Source organism: Natator depressus, chromosome 3, assembly GCF_965152275.1.
Source record: "Natator depressus isolate rNatDep1 chromosome 3, rNatDep2.hap1, whole genome shotgun sequence".
NCBI lineage: Eukaryota > Metazoa > Chordata > Testudines > Cheloniidae > Natator > Natator depressus.
In genome coordinates this window covers 195,468,869-195,489,492 of record NC_134236.1, presented here as the reverse complement: position 1 = coordinate 195,489,492, position 20,624 = coordinate 195,468,869, and the positions used below count along the sequence as shown (strand labels likewise).

The 20,624-nt window shown below is 45.8% G+C and overlaps 1 long non-coding RNA gene across 2 annotated transcripts; it reads left to right on the top strand.

Annotated features, from left to right (window-relative positions):
* The first annotated feature begins 7,577 nt into the window (after nucleotides 1-7,577).
* LOC141984232 (uncharacterized) lies at nucleotides 7,578-17,741 on the top strand. Of its 2 annotated transcripts, none has more exons than XR_012638699.1 (3): nucleotides 7,578-7,718; nucleotides 7,872-7,996; nucleotides 17,221-17,741. It is a non-coding gene; the product is annotated as an uncharacterized LOC141984232 (long non-coding RNA). The 2 variants fall into 2 exon arrangements; XR_012638698.1 differs by having other exon boundaries at nucleotides 7,872-8,025.
* The last annotated feature ends 2,883 nt before the right edge of the window (nucleotides 17,742-20,624 follow it).

Here is a 20,624-nt window from a genome sequence, read left to right as displayed (position 1 = left end):
AGGACAGGATTTCACTTCAAATACTTGTAACAAACTGCTTGTTAACAAGCCAGTGACCAAGAATTATTCACTGAAAATATTCAACACATACTTTTGACCATTCCCAAATGAAAAACAGGTGATACTCATCAAATACATTATTTATCAGTCATTTGCCCTGCTCTAATAGACATCAATGAGTATTAATCTCGTTAGCCACTTTAACTGTTTTGATACTGCAGTCCATAACAATCTCTGCTGTGATGGATGTACTGGAGTGTCCACTGTAGCTTTTAATTTAATCTGTTTGTCTGATTTTCCCCAAGACAAACTCAATAATGCTGAGAACAGGAAGTGCTGTATCCTTACCAAGAACAGCTGCCATCTGCACGGTCTGAACGACTCAAAACCATAAGAGGAAAAGGTGGTGACATGTTTTTAATCTTATGGTTTGGAAAAAAAAAAGGGTTACTGCTTCCTGATGCAACATAATGTTCAAAACTTCAATCCTGTCTCTAGTACTGCTCACATTTTCCCTGCAAATACTTGAAAATGTCTTTATTAAGAACCCTTGGCCAACCCCCGCAGTCCTTATTCAGTGTCACCCACTCTTTACCCCTACAAACTCCCATTGAATCAGTCAGCCACACTGGCAAGTTTTTACTTTATACTGGAGTCAATGGGATTTTTGCCTGAATAAGGATGAAGCGAAAACTGAGCTAGTTTGGCTCCATATCACTAAGGAAAGAGATGAAATGAGTTTATTTATTGTTTGACATATTTGCGGAATTTTCATAATTTAATTAAGGCAAACTCTGTACGCTGGGTTCCTACGTTTGTTTTCTAAGATATCTGAATGTGTTTCAACCAGTGATACATTTTGTTTAATCTATTCGTCTGTGCCTTAATTCACAGCCATTTGACTGGGGTGCTGCAGCCCTTAAAGGAATTCTGGTTAACCTTGTGTGACATACCCAGGGTTGGAATTAGTCTAGACTAGTGAGTGGCTCTGTCACCCCTGCCCTGTAACCTGGGATGCCCTTTACACTGCTTTGCTGTTGTTGCCTCCAGTCCTGGACTGCTCACAAACAGTTTCCAGCATGATATGTCTCTATGCACTTGCAGCCTGCCAGTCACACTCAGGGTTTTACCAGCCTGAATTACACTGCAGGGTGACCCCAGCACACTCCCAGTCCCAGACTTTGCCACACGGCTCCCTGGGCCGAGGGAGGGGGCAGCGGGGAGCTGCTGCAGGGGGGGGCACCTCAGGGCAGAGGGGGGGTGGGGAGCTGACGCAGGGCTCCTGGGGGGGGGCGGGTGCAAGGTGGAAGTTTCACCTAGGGCATGAAACATCCTTGCACCAGCCCTGGTTGCTACACATGTTTTACCGGGACAATAATGACCAGCAAAGTATGTGTTTTCAGATGATACCTCACAAGCCATTCTTTTTACAAAGATTATTACAATAGCATGCAAGGGGTGAATACAGGGGTACAGTTTATCACATGTGGCCACAACTCAAACCAGGGCTATGGGAGAGCATACACTGCACCAGAATCGCTGCTACCTTTGAGTAGGTGCCATCTTCCATCAGTGCTGGGATAGCTCTGCTGGCTGATGCATGACCTGCACACGTCCATCTGGGGAACGTAGTGCTAGCCTAGCATAGTGCCGGTGTTGGTATTGTGAGTCTCCTCTGCACAGATGTATGGTGCATGCCATCTTCCCCACCTTGCACTGGCACAGAGCCAGACACCAACTGTCTCTAGGGTTCTATTTGTTTTCAGTCTATGGATTTTGATAACACTTACTCCAAAAATATAAATACAGATATGTGAAAATATTGCAATCATCTCTCCATTTTTACATCATTTCTTATATAAAAACAATTTTCTCATTTAAAATAAGGTTTGTAAATCTAAATGGCCCTGCACATCCTGTGCCAGCGGGGACTATGGTTAGAGAGTGCCTAGCACCTGGCTTGAGGCAAGTAGAAGGGTATTTCCAACCAGAACTCCCTAGAGATGCTCTACCCACTCTTTGCATCAGTACTGGATAATTAAAAGCTTGCGCACCACTGGTGAGAGGTAGTCCTACGAGGAGCTGTTAAAAAGGGGGTCGGACCTGGGTGGCTCAGGAAATTGGTGTGATCTAAGTCACTGGTTCCAGTTGCACCCAGATGTGCAGTAGCTGAAAATTGTTACTGTCTCTTGACAGTTCAGTAGCATGTTTGAAATGAGTCGGTAGTCTCCCAGTAGATAGGTATCTGCATCACAGATTTTACACTAATTAGCACCCTCACCCCACCCCCTTTGGCGGTCTCAACACAAAGGCCAAGAACTGAACGGTTGTGGGGACTAAATACATCTTATTTCCTGAGGGTGGTTTCTCACATCAGGACTGCAGGACAACGGCAGGGCTGTGTGACACGTTTCTCTTTGGGCTTGCTATACCTGTTCTGTGGATAAGTAAAGGGCTTTGTTCTCCAGGACTGTCACTCTGGTACCTTTCCTTCACAGGACAAAAGAGAAAGGAAAAAGATCTTATAGAATGTGGCAGTTAAATGCAATTAGGCATCTTCTGCTGTATGTGAATGTACATAATCAAGGTTTCAGAGTAGCAGCCATGTTCGTCTGTATCCACAAAAAGAACAGGAGTACTTGTGGCAGCTTAGAGACTAACATAATCAAGTCTGTATCATGTATCCAGTTAGAGCACAACAGAAACCAGTATGTGAGTAATGGTCTGTGCTCATTAAGGAGAACCACAGACATGGACAAGGTGTGTATTGGCCAGAGATGAGCTTGAGGAGTTTTAAGTACTGCTGTGAATTCCTTTAAGCTGAAGTAAGGGCTGATTTACCCAGGACCCTCCTCAGATTTGTATGGAAAGTCACTTTTATATTTCCACAAGGGGGGGTTGCCCTGATTACAGCCAGCAGTGGCCAGCCATAATTGTGACTGCATCAGGGCAACCCCTAGTGTCGACAGGCAAAGCTCCTGTTTGCAGTGGTGGAGTTTAGCTGTGCTTGAAGCTAGAATAACCTTCACTGATGCAACTGTATCTCACTAGTGAGTATGTTACAGCTCCCCCTCTGTGCCAGACCACAGAGGATCTGAGTTGTTAGAGCCTTTAGCAACAGTTGTTTAGCTCAAGCTATAGCAGCTTATGCTTTTAGCTCTGGAGATCCCTATTTCAATCCCCGGTGTGTTGGCCACCATGGTGGCCATCACACAAACAGTAGCTTTGCCTGTCTGCACTGGGAATGCATTGGTGCAGGTACACGGGTGGCTGGAATCAGGGCAAACAGTATAGAGGGGACCTAAGAAATATCATGATCCTGCTTCCAATGTGTTTCATGAATGGGGAGTAATGACACGTAAGAGTAGAGACCTTACACGATTTTTAGAGTGACTTTGCTTGACCCAGCATGAATGGAAAAAGAGCTTCTTTGACTCTGACATGGCTTCGGGCAAGAGTTTGTTTCTGGCGCTTGGACATGATTTAGAACATTTTCAGGTTCTTGAAGCATTCCACAGGGATCAATTAGAAAATGTTAATGCCTAACACAGAGTCAGATTAGGTATATATAGAGATAAACAAGACCAGCATACAGCAAGTGCCTTTCTTTTTAAGAGAACTCCACTGCAGCCAGATTTAAATGATATTTTTTTGATTTCATGATTATAAATAAAGGCCCGTTCACAGAGCAATAGCTTGTGTACACAAAGTTTAAAAATTCTTCTTGGGATGGAGTTTGCTTTTGGCTCTCAAACAAAGATCTTCGCTGTGCTGAGGCGATGGTTTCAGTGACTTTTTAGTTAAGGTGCAGCTTTTTACGAAATTGGGGGCAGACTTTTTTTTTCTTTGTCATCACGAAGCCAGAGACAACTCAAATATTCCTGCACAAAGAGGAAATGGAAAAGCATCTGAAACCTGTAATTATGTTTGATGGTAATTCATATGAATCTTTTATAATAGAGTGACGGGGAAGAGATACAATGGTAAAAAAAGATGCTTCTACTGAAATAGGTATTTTTTTGGGCATATGTATCTCTGGGCGGTATTCCTGAGAGTGTCACACCTGAAAGCCAGCAAGATGGGTTTCCCCAAGGTACCTACAATACTGTCCCTAAGGGAGATAATACAATGGTGCTATCCAGTCTCATTATATGATACTATATCTATGTCAGAAGACCATCTTTGGGAGTCAGTATTGTTGGTTTTTCCCCCCTGTGGTATAAAAGGATGATGTTACATCAGGGACAAATGTGGGGAAGATATTGGGCCTGCTCCCATGAGGGTCTGAGTACCTGTAATAGTAGTTGTGGATTGTCAGCACCTCACAGGACCAAGCCCAACATCTGGAGGGGAAAATAAAATCCAGGGGCCAAATCCTGAGGCCTTTATTTTTACCCAGGGAACCCCCCACCTCGGCTTCAGTAAGAATTTGTCTGAGTAAAAACTGAGTCAGGACTCCAGGATTGGGCCCCTGGATATTATCTATCTGAATAGTAGCTCTCTATCAGCCGGAGAGACTGCGGCTTACAATGGTGCTGCTCTTTGCAACAGTAAGAGAAAAGCTTGTCTGTGTGGGAGGTAGCACTTTCCCAAAATAAGGAGAGAACAGGTTAAAGAATATTTAGATGTTGGATGTATTCAAGTTGGGAGGGCCTGATGAAATTCATCCTACAGTACTTAAGGAACTAGCTGAATCAATCTTGGAATCATTAACAAGTATTTTTGAGAACTCATGGAGGACGGGTGAGGTCCCAGAAGACTGGAGAAGGGGAAACATAGTACCTATCTTTAAAGGGGGAATAAGGAGGATCTTGGGAATTAAGTCAGCCAAAACTTCAATACCTGGAAAGATACTGAATTTCAAATATGTTAAGGGCTGTTATAAAGATGATGGGGATCAATTGTTCTCCATGTCTGCTGAAGATAGGACAAGAAGTAATGGGCTTAATTTGCAGCAAGGGAGATTTACGTTAGATGTTAGGAAAAACTTTCTAACTATATGGCTAGTTAAGCTCTGAAATAGGCTTCCAAATCCTACAGTGAAATCATGGCACAAAACCCCATATAGACTAGGATTTGCCTCTTTTCTCCCCTTTGCTTTAGGGCCAGATTGTGGTTTGTCTCTGGACATGTGTGCACAAGGGAGGAGGCACAAGGACCCTGCCTTCTAGAGCTTGCAGCAGCAAGCCCATGTGGTCCCTGACCAAGGGGCTGCTTCTTGTTAGTGATTCTGTGGGTGCTAGTCACCAGGGAGCAGGTGTGGCCACAGCCTCCTAAGGGTATAGCACTGGGGTTGCTTTTCCTGCATGCTTGAGAATCCATGGGTTTCCCTAAAGCGTAGTGTCTGTCTCACCTCTGCCTGGGACAGAGTGGCCTTACAGGTCTAAAGCTCCCACCGTATTGTGCTTTTGAAAAAAACAATGGTCTTTAAAATTGCACATTTCAATACAAACAAGAAACTGGCCTCAAACGCTTATTTTCAGATCATTTCTGAAAATGTGAAAGACGGCCACTGGACCGACCACAGGGGGCTGCTCAGCGCGGGCGTTTCCTTTGTTGGTTTTTACTTGAGTTAAAACAATAAAATAGAAATACACACAAGAATGAGGGTGGCAGCAGAGTTAAGACTCATCCCACGCCCATGGAAGTCACAAGAAAAACTCCTAACAACTTCACTGGGAACAGGATCGCTCCTTTAAAACAAGGAAGGGACCAGTTCCTTCCATATCAGGGACTATAATGAATTAGGGGCCATTTATGAAAATGAGGGCTTTATTCAAGCCAGGCCAGATGTCATGATAATTCCACAGGCTCTGGGTTCCCTGGGCAAAACACTTGCGCATATTAGTGAAGTACTGTCCACAAAGTAGGGGCCTCATTGACCACATCTGCACTTACACAACACAGGGGAAGCTCCCAAAGTCCTCTACCAGCATGTCCTGGGCTCAAGGCAAAAGCTGGTATGGATTCTCTGGTGTCAGTCTCTTTGTTAAAACAACAAGGAGTCTGGTGGCACTTTAAAGACTAACAGATTTATTTGAGCATAAGCTTTCGTGGGTAAAAAGCTCACTTCTTCAGATGCATGTAACACGGCTACCTTCTGATACTAGTCTCTTTATTGGTTGTTCCAAAGTCCTGATTCAGAATATGGAGGGAAGATCCCCAAGACATTACAATGAGCTGGCAAGAAAGCAAAGAATCCAGAGGGCTATCCTATGTAGCCTGTTTACCTTTTTGCTTGTCAAAACCTATGTTGTGCCACATTGCTCTAAACAAAGTCATCCCTGGACATACAACACCAGCTCAGAAAGTCTCCCTGGGAAACAAGCATTTCCAAATTGTTTTCAGCTCCTTATGGCTACTTCCTTTAAAAAAGTGAAAAGAAATATTCATCCTGGAGTTAGAATAAACAATAAAATAGAAATACACACAGGAATAAGGGTGGCAGCAGAGTTAAGGCTCATCCCACGCCCATGGAAGTCACAAGCAAAACTCCTAACAACTTCACTGGGAACAGGATCGTGCCTTTCCAAGAGGGGAGGGACCAGTTCCTTTCATATCAGGGACTATAATGAATTAGGGGCCATTAAAACATGACAGAGCGGAAGAAGCTGATCATGATGTCATTAGGGATTGTGAAATTATTAAGGACTCCTTGCCAGAACTCCTTTTGTGCACATTTCCACCCAGGGAAACTAGGACAATTCCTCATCTTTCATTTTCAACAGAGCTGAGAGACATGTAAGAGGCATGACAGATGAGCACCCTGCAGGATATTTGATTAGTCACAGGCTGAGCTGCTCTTTACTCAGCACAGCTGCAATCATTTGCATGAGTTACTCCACAACAAAGGGAAATGGGAAGGCAGTGGTGTCAGATTTGTTCTCTAAGAACAGAAAACCCCGCTGGGGACTCAGCATCTTGCAGGATGGACCCCAAGAATGGCTCAGCCTAGGTGCAGTGGCGATGCTGCTGCATGTGATGATTTAGCAAACAGAAAAGAAAGCAATTACTATTAGAATAACAACTACCTCTGTTCTTCTAGTACCATTCAAGCCTTTATTGGTCCCAGATGGTTCAATTACAGCTTGCTTGTATGAAACAGAGGGTATAATGTTTATTTTCAACACAGTTACATAATTTTTTTACCCCTTCATGACAAAGTCCCTATTAGGAAGCTGCATTGTATCTTATGTAAGGAAAAGGTGGATTTAAAGGGAAATAGACACGTAAGCTCTCTGAGGCAGGGATTGGTTTTTGAGTAATTTGTCTATATAGCGCTTAGAACAGCTGGGCCCCGATTCGTCTGTTGAGGGACAATTGTAATACAAAACATAAATAACAAGAATAATACCTGTACTAGTGCATCTCAAAAGGATCAGGCTCATTCCAGGCTGCTGACAAATCCAGGTACTCAAAAATACTTGAAAAAAATCACTTGCCCAGGGGCTAGAACCATGGAGTGGGCTGACTGGGGCCTGGGAGCAGAGCCCTGAGGGTAGCTGGCATCTTCCCTGAGTGGAGGAAAACTTAGTTAAAGAGTGGCCCAGGGGGCAGGGCAGCTGCTCCTTTCAGAGGATAGGAAGCAGGAGCTGAAGCAGAACAGCTCAGAAACTGCAGCTTCCCCCCCGGTGGGAGCAGGAGCAAGAGCAAAATGGCCCCGGGATGGGAGGCTGAGGAGCAGAGCAGCTGAGCCACTCCTTACTCTGGCTGTGCAGGTATTTTTCACACTGGCTTGTAGGTTATTCTTTGGGCTAATAGGTATTGAGGGAATTCTCCTAGTCTGGATTCAGCCCATCGCTAAGAAGTATTTTTTCTCCTGAGCTGCCCTTCTCAAAAAAGCTTAAAATATTGATTTCTTTTTTGAGCAGGGCACCACCGCAAATGGGAAAAGTGTGGTCCCTGCCCGAAGGAGCATACAAACTGAATCCAGCATGGCATAACAAGCGAGGGATCTGAACAGACAGCTAAGGACAAGGCATCACAGGACTCCTCAGTAAGGCATATACACATCTCGGTAGTTGTGTAAGTAGCGTGTGTGTGAGAAAGAGAGCTTCCTCCCCCTTCTTCCTCAGACTTCATGGCAGAAGGGAGTTTCTGGCAGGGATGGGAATGTGGTGGGAGACGTGGTTTGGCGAATAGTTTCAGGGAGAGCATCCCAAGAATAAGCAGTAGCCTGAAAGAAACCCTGGAGACATCTGTGTAAGAAGGAGACGATGGAGGCCGGTGTTTGCGAGGGGGAGCGTGTGCAGAAAGAGACCAGAAAATATTCAGCAACTCACTGCAGTTCACGCAAGCAATGCTGTTTCCTGACTCTCCACTCTCAGCAGCTTATCCTTCCTGTCCTGCCCCCCCCCGCCAACTACTCCTCTCCTTTTCTGCACAACAACAATGCTCTGAACATCCAAGTGCAGAGTTTATGTGACTGTTGTCCTGCGTTCGCTCCCGTTGTAGCCAACTGCAGCGTTCCCCTTGACTGAATGGGAGACTGTGCTGCTAACACTGCATCATCCACAGAAAATTATCATAGCGCAGAGAACTGGAAGCTGCCTTCCTTGATCATTTCCAACACAGGCTGAACGCCACTCGTGTATTCCCTCTTAATTAGCCAGAAAAATGTTCTACCCCTTTCAAACATCCTCTTCCTGGGCTGGGTCTTCTCTTCTCAAATGTTCTGAACCTCAGCCAGTTCTTGTGTACATTCATCTCGAGGAGCTATTTCTAGTATGACTAACCAAGCACCAGCTGACTCACAACTCCAGTTACAGATTGGCCACAGCCCTATATGGCTTTCATAAGGATTTGCCACGGGAGGTTCCAGCAGAACAGTCACGTGATCAGGTTCAAACATGCTTTCTGTGCTGGTAAATGTATGACTCCACAGTGGGGGAAAAAACTTGTCAGCTCTTCTGCCTCTGCTGTTCAAAGTGCTTCCATGCCAAGCCCATAAAGCATTGAAGTCTGAAGTGCTGGGCCCAGGAGCTTGGAGACATTGCACAAATGAAAGCAGATTTTAAAATGACAGAAGCCATCAAACCCATTGCTTTTTCCAGCGATTAATTAAAAGTAGGGAGGATGGAAGTGGCAAAGGGAAAGTCTGTAAACATCCTTGTTACATTATTTATTAGTCACGTCTGGGTGAAAGCACTCTTCCTTTTACAATCCCCATGGCACAAGCCCTTAGTAGGATGTACATTGATGTATTTAGGGTTCATGTAAATCCCAAACTCTGACTCCTGATGCATGTCAATCTGAGTTAAAATAGAAAAATAATACAATATCAGAGATCGGGTTAATGTGTTTCCTAAGAGTAAGATGTTTGGGTTTTACTTGCAAAAGCATTATCAGAGATAATCAACTCTTGCTACACATCATCTCTCTTATGTGTGTAGAAAGCACCAGACCAGCGGTTCTCAAACTTCATTGCACTGCGACCCCCGTCTGACAACAAAAATTACTACATGACCCCAGGAGTGGGGACCAAAACCTGAGCCTGCCAGAGCCCTGCCAAAGCCCAAGCCCCACCACCCCGGGCAGGGGGGACCAAAGCCAAAGCCCAAGGGCTTCAGCCCCAGGCGGAGGGCCTATAACCTGAGCCCCACCACCCAAGGCTGAAGCCCTCAGGCTTCAGCTTCAGTCCTGGGTGGTGGGGCTGAGGCTTTGGCTTCGGCCCCAGCAAGTCTAATGCCAGCCCTGGAGACCCCATTAAAATGGTGTCGTGACCCACATTGGGGTCCCGACCCACAGTTTGAGAACCGCTGCACTAGATGCACTGAAACCGATGCAGTGCCCGCCAGACAGGCTGGGGCCCAGATCGCAGTGATGCTGTGCAGGCAGACTCCACATTCATGTGGACCACAGAGCATGACTTCTCTCTGCAGCAGCAAGGGGTGGAAATGGATTGGGTATGACCTGGGCCTGTGACTTTGCCCATTGGAGTCAATCAGGGTTTCATCTGACTAACAACTTTGAGTAAAGAGTGCAGGATGCATCCCATAGCATGGAATCATTATTGACAAATCAGGTTGCTTTTACCCCATTGCTTTGCACATCTGTTGTTGTAGCCACACGCCCCTCATCCACCCAGAATCGGGGCGCTGGTGGTGACTCACATTTCTCAAACAGCCTCCGGCATTTCAAAATGTACAAGTGTTCAGGCTGGTACAGGTGTTTTTAGGGCAAGGAGTGGGTGTGTTGTGTCAGGGAAGAGGAGAAGGGACAGATTTTGGTGTGGGAGTGGCAGTTATGGAAGTGTGTGTGGCAGGACCAGGTCTTTCTGTAGAGGTGAGGGGCAGGCTTGTGTGTGTGTGATATACAGAACCAGATGCAGGGCAGAATAGAGAAGGTGCTCGTCTGGGTGACAGGAGGGAAGGGCAGAAATGGAGCAGATGTTTTGAGAGTGCTGCCACGTGAACAAAAACAACCCTTAGGACTGGATATGAGAATTATGTAGTCACATATTTGCGGAAGAAGCGAGTGACAGCAGATTAAATGTTGGATTTATGGAGGAAAATGAACTCCAGAACCCTTTTCTCTCTCACCCTCCCACGCCACTGCTGCCTTAAGGAAAAACTAAATGCTTACAGACAAACTTAACGAGTTTAGCAAAGTAAATAAGAGAGCTGAAAGCATGCCGTGTGGACAAGACACAGGAAGTATGCAAATGTATTGCCAATGCGCTTGTCGGTTGGAACTTGGCACCTTCCCTCAAAAGTAGTTGGTACTGAGAAGCGTTTTTGTGAAAGGGTTGCCTGAAGGGTTGCTCTGGTTTGATAGTGTTGGAAACTGGGCTAACCCACAGAATGGTGTGCAGAGAGGGTGGCAGGGCAATCTCTCCCTGCACTGCCCAGAGGGACTATGTCTAGGGCTGAGAAGGGTAGTTCAGTCTCCGTGCTCAGTTAATACTGAGATTGCCAGTCTGTGCTTTTTTTGCGATGCTTGTCTACTAGGAACTAGATTGAAACCCACAAACTCATCACGCCTGAGACCCTGAACAGCTGTCGAATGGGAGAAAATTTTCATCACTATCAGACCACTGGGACAGGGGGAAGATTCCCATAAATAGAATTTATGGAGTAACTTTTCTCTGAATTTCTGGGACTCAGTGTCCTAGTATTGTCTATGCACAAATATTTCTCATAGTACTTGTGAAGGATCCTTGAGATGATTTGCATGAAGAGCGCTACAGAAATGCAATATTTTACTGGAATATGTGTGCTTTAATTTCCCTGATTGTATCTTAGAAACATCATTTGAGACTTTGAAAGGGGCCCTGCCCAGTTCTTCTGATCAGAGGAAATGTGTCAACACAGCGCCGGTTCAACAAGGAAGTAGGAGGGCAATTGCAAAGTGCTAAAATCAGCCTTCATGAAGGTGTCTAGGTATAACTCAGCCTCCCTTAACGTAAGTGGCCTGTCTATTCCAGAACAGCAACCATGTCAGAGGACTCAGATACAACATCATTGTCTCCTTACACAGTTAAAACACAGTTCCATTTTTGTAGTTGTGTTGTAATGATGTTCCTGAATTGTGCTGTTGCCTTTGATAAAAAAGGGTGTGAGCTCCCATCTGTGCTGCAAAGCAAAGACATGTTTTACTCACGTTTGGGTACAACGTGGTGATTTTTTTAATAGTGTAGACAGGCTCTGCATATCATGGGTTGCCCTTTGTGATGCAAACAATGAGTGATAGGCATGGCTGACACACGTGAGCTGGATCATCTTTAAAAAGCCCCATTGCTAGAGAATGACCAAACATATACAATAAGGGCTGGATTCTCACACTTGTTTTACCTAATGTGTGATTTCGTAGGCTTTGGAGTTACCCCCGATTCACAGAGGAGAATCGGGGCCCCGCAGTGTAAAAATATGGAAGAGAAGGCTAGAAGAGTAAATGCCATATAAAGAGAAAATGAATTAGGATAGACAGTAAGATATTCTTCAACTGTTGAAGAATCAGGGCCAGCCCAATGGTCTAATGCAGGCAATCAATCCCAAATTGTGGGCAGTGAACCATTAATGGCGTACAGCACCCATGCTGGCACTGTGCAGAGAGCTGCTGATCACGTGGCACTGGCTTTCCTCTTATTCCCAGCTACCAAATCTTTCCTTAACGTTACGTTTCCATGTAAGCATTTTCTATGCTTGCCACAGGGATGCTAGTTGATCATCCATGGGAAGGGAGGTGATGCACACAGTTAGGAACACCAGTGGGACGGGAGGTGGCGTCCCTTTGACAATCTATTCAGACGTGATCCACACTATGCGTATATGTAAGAACCTCTGGTTTAGTGATAAGGTAACACAGTGTCCCTTGTGCATGGGGTCAGAATCTGAATCTACGGGCTCAATCCTTTGCTCCCAGTCAGGAAGGTTTTGCAGAGACCCTGGCCCCAATTTGGAGCTGTGGTCAAGCTCAGCTGTGTGCAACTTGTGTGGGGACACAAAGGTGGTTGTATATTACCTATGTGCCCCCTGCTCTGGACTCTGGGGACCAGTCCAGTCTCTGGGATAAACTAGGGCAGCCAGAAGGAGCCATTGCAGCAGCTAAGAATACCTGGAATAATAGAGAGGCACTCTGTCTACCCTCCACTTCTCTGGCGAACCCAGAACATGCACCTAATGAGTATTCCTTAGGGCTGGTTCCACCAGCTGTATGACCCCTTCTCCCCTGCAGAGTCAACATAAAGGGGGTTCAGTGTCAGCTAGAAATCGGGGCCATTTTATTCAGCCCTAAGTGTGGGATGGGAAGGAGAGCACCTTGCATTGCTGGACAGTGGCCCAGACCTCTTGTAGGTTCAGGAGTGGTCTTAACAGATTCCAGAGACATTTGCATCTAGTCCGTATCTTGAAGGATAGTTTTCATAGAGCAGTTTGAGTTTGAAGTTAGAAAAGAGGAAAAAATGGGGATAACGGCTAGAGGCTCTGAGGCCTTCCCCCAAGGGAAAGATCTCTCTCTGCATGTGAACCAAAAAGCCATGCAAGAAATCAGGTATGATTCATAGATTTTTTTTTTTTTTTTTTAAAGGCCAGAAGGGACCATCATGATCATCTAGTCTGACCTCCTGCACCTTGCAGGCCACAGAACCTCACCCACCCACTCCTGTAATAGACTCATAGAATCATAGATATTTAGGTCAGAAGGGACCATTATGATCATCTAGTCTGACCTCCTGCACAACGCAGGCCACAGAATTTCACCCACCCACTCCTGTAACAAACCCCTAACCTATGTCTGAGCTATTGAAGTCCTCTGACAGAGTAACTGAACTCCTCAAATCATAATTTAAAGACTTCAAGTTACAGAGAAGCCACCATTTACACTAGTTTAAACCTGCAAGTGACTCATGCTCCATGCTGCAGAGGAAGGCAAAAAAAAACCCAATCTGGAGTCGGGGAAAAATTATTTCCCAACCCCAAATATGGCTGTCAGTTGGACCCAGAGCATTTCGGCAAGACCCACCAGCCAGACATCAGGAAAGAATTCTCTGTAGTAACTCCTAGTCCTCCCCATCTAGTATAACATCACCAGCCATTGAAGGTAGTTGCTACTAGCAGTTGCAGGTTGACTATACAACATTGTAAGCATCCCCTCCATAGACTTATCTAGCTCAGTCTTGAAGCCAGTTAGGGGTTTTTTTGCCCCCACTGCTCTCCTTGGAAGTCTGTTCCAGAACTTCACTCCTCTGATGGTTAGAAACCTTTGTCCAATTTCAAGCCTGAACTTGTTGATGGCCAGTGTTTATCCATTTGCTCTTGTGTCCACGTCGTCACTTAACTTAAATAACTCCTCTCCCTCTCTAGTACTTATCTCTCTGATATATTCACGTACATGAAGCTGGTTAAAGATCAGCGTGCTGTTGTTAGGAGAGGGAATGAATCCTTAGCTCAGTATCTACAACAAAAGCTGAAGCCTTTTGGAGCAAGGAACACCCAAAATGCTCAAAATCAGGGCCAGGGTCTCTGTCGAGCCTTCTTGACTGGGAGCAAAGGACTGAGCCCATAGATTCAGACTCTGATCTCATTCATGAAGGGATATAAGGGGGTTCTGGCCCATGACTGGAGCCCCTAGGGGCTATTGCAATACAGCTAATAATACTAATGTAATAATGCCACAGTCTGGACACTAAGTTTGTTTGTTTTTTTCCTGGGAAGGAAAGATGAAATGTTGAAAGGGTAGTTGATTAGCGATAAGAAAGGGACGTCTCTGTTACATGTTGACAAAGCATCCAGCCCAGATGGATTAGGGTCAGAATTCTGAAGGATGTAGAAAGAGGAAACAAGAACTCCTTTAGCAGAGTTTTTGATAGCTTGCTAAGGATGGAGGCTGATTTGATAACATGGCTAATCAGCTTGCATCTTAAACCAAGGCCCTACGTATGTACACAACAAGTACAACCGTGTTTTTTGTAAACAGTGGGTGACACTTGTATCTAGTTACTTCAAAGAGGGTTGAATTGTTCCTGACACCTCCATGTGTTAATAATGTTTATGAATTCCCCCCCTACCAGGCTGCCCAGTCGTGTTTGTTCTGGTGCATTCTAGAAAGGACGGGCCAGCTGCTCCGTAGCGTCTCAGTGGGGATAGAGTGCTCAATGCACATAGAATGGCAAAAATTACACAGGGGGCAATGCACTCAGGGATGCCCTCCCAAACTGAGAGCTCAGAGCAAGGAGAATCAGCCAACTCAGTTACAAAGTGATAGTCAAGGCTCCTGTCAACACAGCAAAATCAGGGTTAAAACTTGGGTAAAGAAGGCAAACGTGCCAACTTATGCTGTTGGCAAAAGCAATAGCTCGTTAATAGCCAGAGTTACTTCCTGAGTATTAACCATGTGGTGTGCAGACATAAACCATGCTTAGCGTCTACAGTGCCCCTGCCTTGTTACAAACCCTATTAAATGTTATAGTGTAGGATGGCCTTGCGGAGAAGGGACTGGACTAGAATTCAGGAGACTTGGGTTGAATTTCTATCACAAACTTCTTGCCTGGGCATGGGCAAGTCATTTGATCTTTCTATGCCTCCTATTAAATGGGTGGTAATACCACTTCGCCGCCTCACCGAGGTAGGGCGAGGAAAAATTCACTATATCTATTAAGTGCTCAGATACAGTAATGAGGGTTGTATAAGTACCTCAGTAGTCAGAGGGGACACCATTAATCCCCATTGTCGTTAATTATTTGCACTATAGAAGTGCCTAGTACTGGAGAGCAACGGAATAGCCTAAATCAGCGGCACGGGCCGAGGGACGTACGGGCCGCTGCTTCCGGCAGCTCCCATTGGCCTGGAGCAGCGAACCGCAGCCACTGGGAGCCACGATCAGCCGAACCTGCGGGCGCGGCAGGTAAACAAACCGGCCCGGCCTGCCAGGGGCTTTCCCTGCACAAGCAGCAGAACAAGTTTGGGAACCACTGGCCTAAATGAAATTAAACTAAAAAATAAAAAGCACTTCACAATGAAAATTACTGACCAGGCTTCTAATGATTTACAAACACGATGCTGGACTTTGAGTGGGAAGTTGCCCGCAAGCCCATGTTTGGCAAAGATAAGGAACTCCCGATATTAAAGATCATGTTATCCCCATAGCCTCTCCACCATTCAAATAAAAATCAGAGGTTACAATGATGTCTGTATACTGAATTCTGATACTGAAATACAAAGATGAAGAATTTGCTAAATGGTAAAAATAAGGGCTGTGTTAGTTTACTTTAATAGTTTTATTATTATGGTTAATGAATGAGTTTGAATAGGGCAATACTTATGCGAAGGCCTTGGCCTAGCTTTTGCCTGGCATGTGTGTTGTCTTGACAATCTCTTTCTCTTATATAGTCTTGTTCAGATAATGCTTTTGCTGACAGGCCAAAGGTGATGTTTTGTTTTTGCACTGGAGGATTTAGATAAAAGGAAGCTAATTAGGGTAATAAATACATAAAATGTAATGCTAAAAGCCTTTATAGTGCTAAAACAAGAGTAAGGTGACATGAAAACATAATGCCATGAAAAGAGTGTAGACAGCGTATTGTATGGGTTATCTGAGACATAATACTTAATGTAGGCTGGAAGAAAGCTAATGATTATGTAATATGAAAAAAATATAAGAAACTGAGTGAACAAGGGTACAAGACAGAGAAATAGTGGACCAGAAACTGAAGGAATAAGACTGAAGGATAAAACCAGAGGCCAGACACTGAGATGACTATCATGAAGTGCAGGAGACGTTCCTGGTACCCTGGAACTCAGTAACTTGGATCCAGCTGTTCTGCCTTATTTGTTTGTTCTCTGTCATTAATATATGATCAGAACCGATACCTGACAATAATTCTGTCTGAACATTTATAAATAGGGTGACCAAATAGCAACTCTGAAAAAACAGGACGGGCGTGGGGGGTAATCGGCGCCTATATAAGAAAAAGCCCCAAAAAACGGGACTGTCCCTATAAAAACGGGACTTCTGGTCACCCTATTTATAAATAAAGGTGAAAAATTGATACTGTCTAAATTGGGTGGACTCGTGACTCAGTTTCCCACCTTACACTAGGAGCCTCAGTCTTGGACCAGGCCCCTGTTCTGTTAGGCGCTGTGTAAAGAGAACAAAAAGATGGTCCCTGCTCCCAAGAGCTCACAGTGTAAGTAAGCTCATAGGCTGTGGTTGGAGCTGATGATTTCATCCTTTCCCGTCAGCTCAGTTCAGTGTTCAGAACTCAGCATACGTTTCTGGTTCTTTTGACATATTTCACCCACAGGGGGGAAAAAATCTCCAGCGTAATTAGCACATGGGCTAAGAAAACTGAACGCAGCCTCAGAAAATTCACTACAGTGTTGTTCTGGGCCCTGGGGGACATGGTGTACCTGTGGGAGACTTACCTCTGAGAACTGTCTCATTTGATGTGGTCAAAATGAAGCCCTGCTGGCTTTAATAAAAGCAGGCACCTTCCCCTTAGAACACTTGAGTTAGTGGAGTTGGCCAAAGGGTTTCTCCTGTATTAGTCAGCAAGGCAAAGACACTGGAGGTTTCAAGGAGGAGGATGGGCAACTTAGTAATGATCTAATTAACACAGAGAACAGGTTGCAACATCATTGTCTCTGTATTTTGGGAGTGCCTAGAGAGGAGGGCTGGAGCATTCTTACCTTTTAAAATCAGTTCAATAAGATCCTGTTGTTTTTTTTCCCCATAAACAAATTGCAAAACATGGAGGTTGGGTCTAAACAACTTTCGTTTCAGATTATGGCAAACATCCCAGTGAGAACCAGTGGAGTGACTCACCCTGGAACACTGTGCTCCGGAAATGAAACCCAGACATAGCACCTACCTCTGCAGCATATGGACGTGTTTTCGCTACCTTTCGAGGTGCAGTACACAAAACAGAATGACACTATTTTCTTTAATTACATAGCTACACGCAGCACAAATCCCTCGTGGTCACCTGTTGTTCTGTGCTGTAGAAACCAAATCTGTAACAACTAAGCCATCAGCGGTAATGGCTGCTGTTCGGCTAGAAGTCTGACTGTTATGCCCCTTCCTGTACACTAGGTGCTCCATAGATCCTGGCTGTTTCTGTGATTCAAAGTTTGCTAGCTGCACTTCAGCTGCTTTCTTTCCTCCTCGTCTATTTCCATCTTGCTACCGTTCCTGATTGCTGGATCGGAGCCAGACTTTACAAAATCTCTGTTCATTTCTTCAGCCCATTTCAATCAGACCCATCGTAACGGAATCCCACGCCATCACTTCATTCTTTTCTTACCTCTCCCAGATGTATTTTAGTATTCATGAAAGATACCCAGTGCATAACTGATTGAAATGATTATTTGTAGGGCCCTACCAAATTCCCGGTCCATTTTGGTCAATTTCACGATCAGAGGATTTAAAAAATCATAAATTTTATGATTTCAGCTATTTAAATCTGAAATTTCATGGTGTTGTAATTGTCGGGGTCCTGACCCAAAAAGGAGTTGTGGTTGTGGGGGGCGGGGGTGTTGCAAGGTTATTGGGGGGGGGGGGGTTGCCATACGGCTACCCTTACTTCTGTGCTGCTGCTGGCGGCGGCGCTGCCTTCAGAGCTGGGCAGCTGGAGAGCGGCGGCTGCTGGCCAGGACCCCGTCTCTGAAGGCAGAGCCGCCGTCAGCAGCAGCGCAGAAGAAAGGATGGCCTGGCAGGGTGTTGCCACCCGTACTTCTGTGCTGCTGCCTGCAGAGCTGGGCTCCCGGCCAGCAGCTGCCACTCTCCAGCCGCCCAGCTCTGAAGGCAGCGCAGAAGTAAGGGTGGCCATATCGCGACACCCCTAAAATAATCTTGTGATCCTCCCCCCCCGCAACTCCCTTTTGGGTCAGGACCCCCAATTTGAGAAACACTGGTCTCCCCCGTGAAATCTGTATAATATAGGGTAAAAGCACACAAAAGGCCAGATTTCACGGTCTGGGACATGTTTTTCATGGCCATGAATTTGGTAGGGCCCTACGTATTTACAGTACAGTTGCAGTGCAGGCAGTGTCAGTAATCCTGATTGGAATGACTACTCGAACTGTATTCGAAGACTGCCAGGAAAGGTGTCAGCTGTGGTGTGGAGCCCCATCTATTAGGAAGTGGACTGAGGTGACAGGATTGATCTTATCACCTAGACCACTAAAGAGCTAGTAGATTCTCATGACATTCAGTTGTTACTCGACTGAATCACTGTTCGGATCAGTGCCCCTCCAGAGAAAGGCTGTGTATCCTCCCCCTGGGAAAACAAGGAAAGCCACACCACATGAAAGGGATTTTCCCAGATTTGTGAGGAAACTGGCAGAAGCCAAAATTGCCTTATGTAGCTTTATATGCAAATCGCTTACTCAGAAGCTGTAGCTGTGCTAGGAAGATCCTTATTATCTGCTCCTGAACTTTAAGGGACGAATTCTCAACTCAGCACTAGCCCCCCTGGTCCCGGTAGCTGGGCCTGGGAGCTATGCTGGAGGTGCCCCTCTGCTGTCACCACAGCTCTGACACTGCAATGGCCCCTCGTGAGGGGATGAAGGTGGGTCGGATACGCATAGTAGCATAGCCCAGCCCCTCGATTACCCACATGGTCCCACATTCTAGTGCACAAATTGCAATTTGCCTCAGCAGAGCAGAGCTCAGCATCGCTCAGGGGAACTCGTCCTGTTTACATACCCCTCCCCCAAATCCTGATCTCCCCCCTAGGGAAGAAGAGCCACAGTCAACAGCCCCTCCCAAAAGACCAGGGGCAGGACTTGCCATTGACCTAGAATATTAGATTTTTTATCAGGACTGTATTTGTTACACTAGTAAGAACCAGACCTGCCTTCCTTAAGCAGCTGTAGTGTATGGCACGCTATCATTAATAGTGTGACATACACGTCTTGAAATACCATGTGCAAATTCATAGATGGGCAGCAAACCCCACCCCGTACTCTGCTCTCTAGGTAGCGTATTGCTAATGAGCAGGGCTGGCTCCAGGCACCAGCGTTCCAAGCAGGTGCTTGGGGCGGTGGTTAGAGAGGGGCGGCAGAGTTTCCACCATGACGGCAATTCGGTGGCAGCTCCTCTGTCCTGCCGGCCGCGGCGGCAAATGGGCGACAGCTTCTCCCTTTTGCCATCCGCGATGGCAGTTTTTTTCACCGCTTGGGGCGGCAAAAACTGTAGAGCCAGCCCTGCTAATGAGACGGAGCTCACAACATCCTGCCACAAACTGACATACGCTTTCCATCCGCTACGGTACAACTTCAGCTAAATATGACTCACAACCACTGCTTGGAAAATGACTCTGCCAGGGTTTCTCCAAAAATGGTAACGTTGACGTTGTTGCGTTGAGTGATAGAACAGGATCCAATCTGGGAATATGTCCGTTGTCATGCAGTTTGGAAATGCTCCCCCCGGTCGGTGTCCATGCTGCAACTGGCAGTGATGTCTGATGGCGAAGTGGGACTGAGGATAATGTGGTTAGAGCTAGATCCTTCCTCCCTCCGCTGCACATTGCTTCTTCCCTTCCTGTGCAAACAGCAGAACTCTGAGCTCTTTCCTCAGCTCTCAGAAGAGCGATTACAGGTGCAATGGCCATCCTCCAGGCCATCAGAGGGGGTTCTCAGGACAAATTATTTGGTGGCCTCAGAGTGCGGCCACCCACTCTTGCTGGGGTCCTCTCTCACACTTTTCCCTAAAATACTTAATTAGCGTTAGGAAAAATAAATAAATATGCACATATACACGTCCAAATCACTCTAATTTATTTATTTCCAGCTAGGAATTCTGTTGTGAAAAGTGATATTAACAAACATACAAGTATCACTTTTCACAGCAGACATAGGCTATGTCTGCACTACCACGGTAAGTCAACCTACACTATGCAACTCCAGCTACGTGAATAACGTAGCTGGTGTCGACGTACCGTAGGTTGAGTTACCGCAGGGTCTGCACCGTGCAGGGGTCGACTTACCTTACTCTTCTCGTCGGGGGTAGAGTACAGGGGTCAACTGGAGAGCGATCTGCAGTCAATTTGGCAGGTCTTTACTAGACCTGCTAAATCAACCGCCGGTGGATCGATCTCAGAGCGTCGATCCCGGCTGTAGTGTAGACCTGCCCTTACTCAGCCCTGGCAAGCCTTGGGACAAATTAAGCCCTGGATGCGGGGGTCG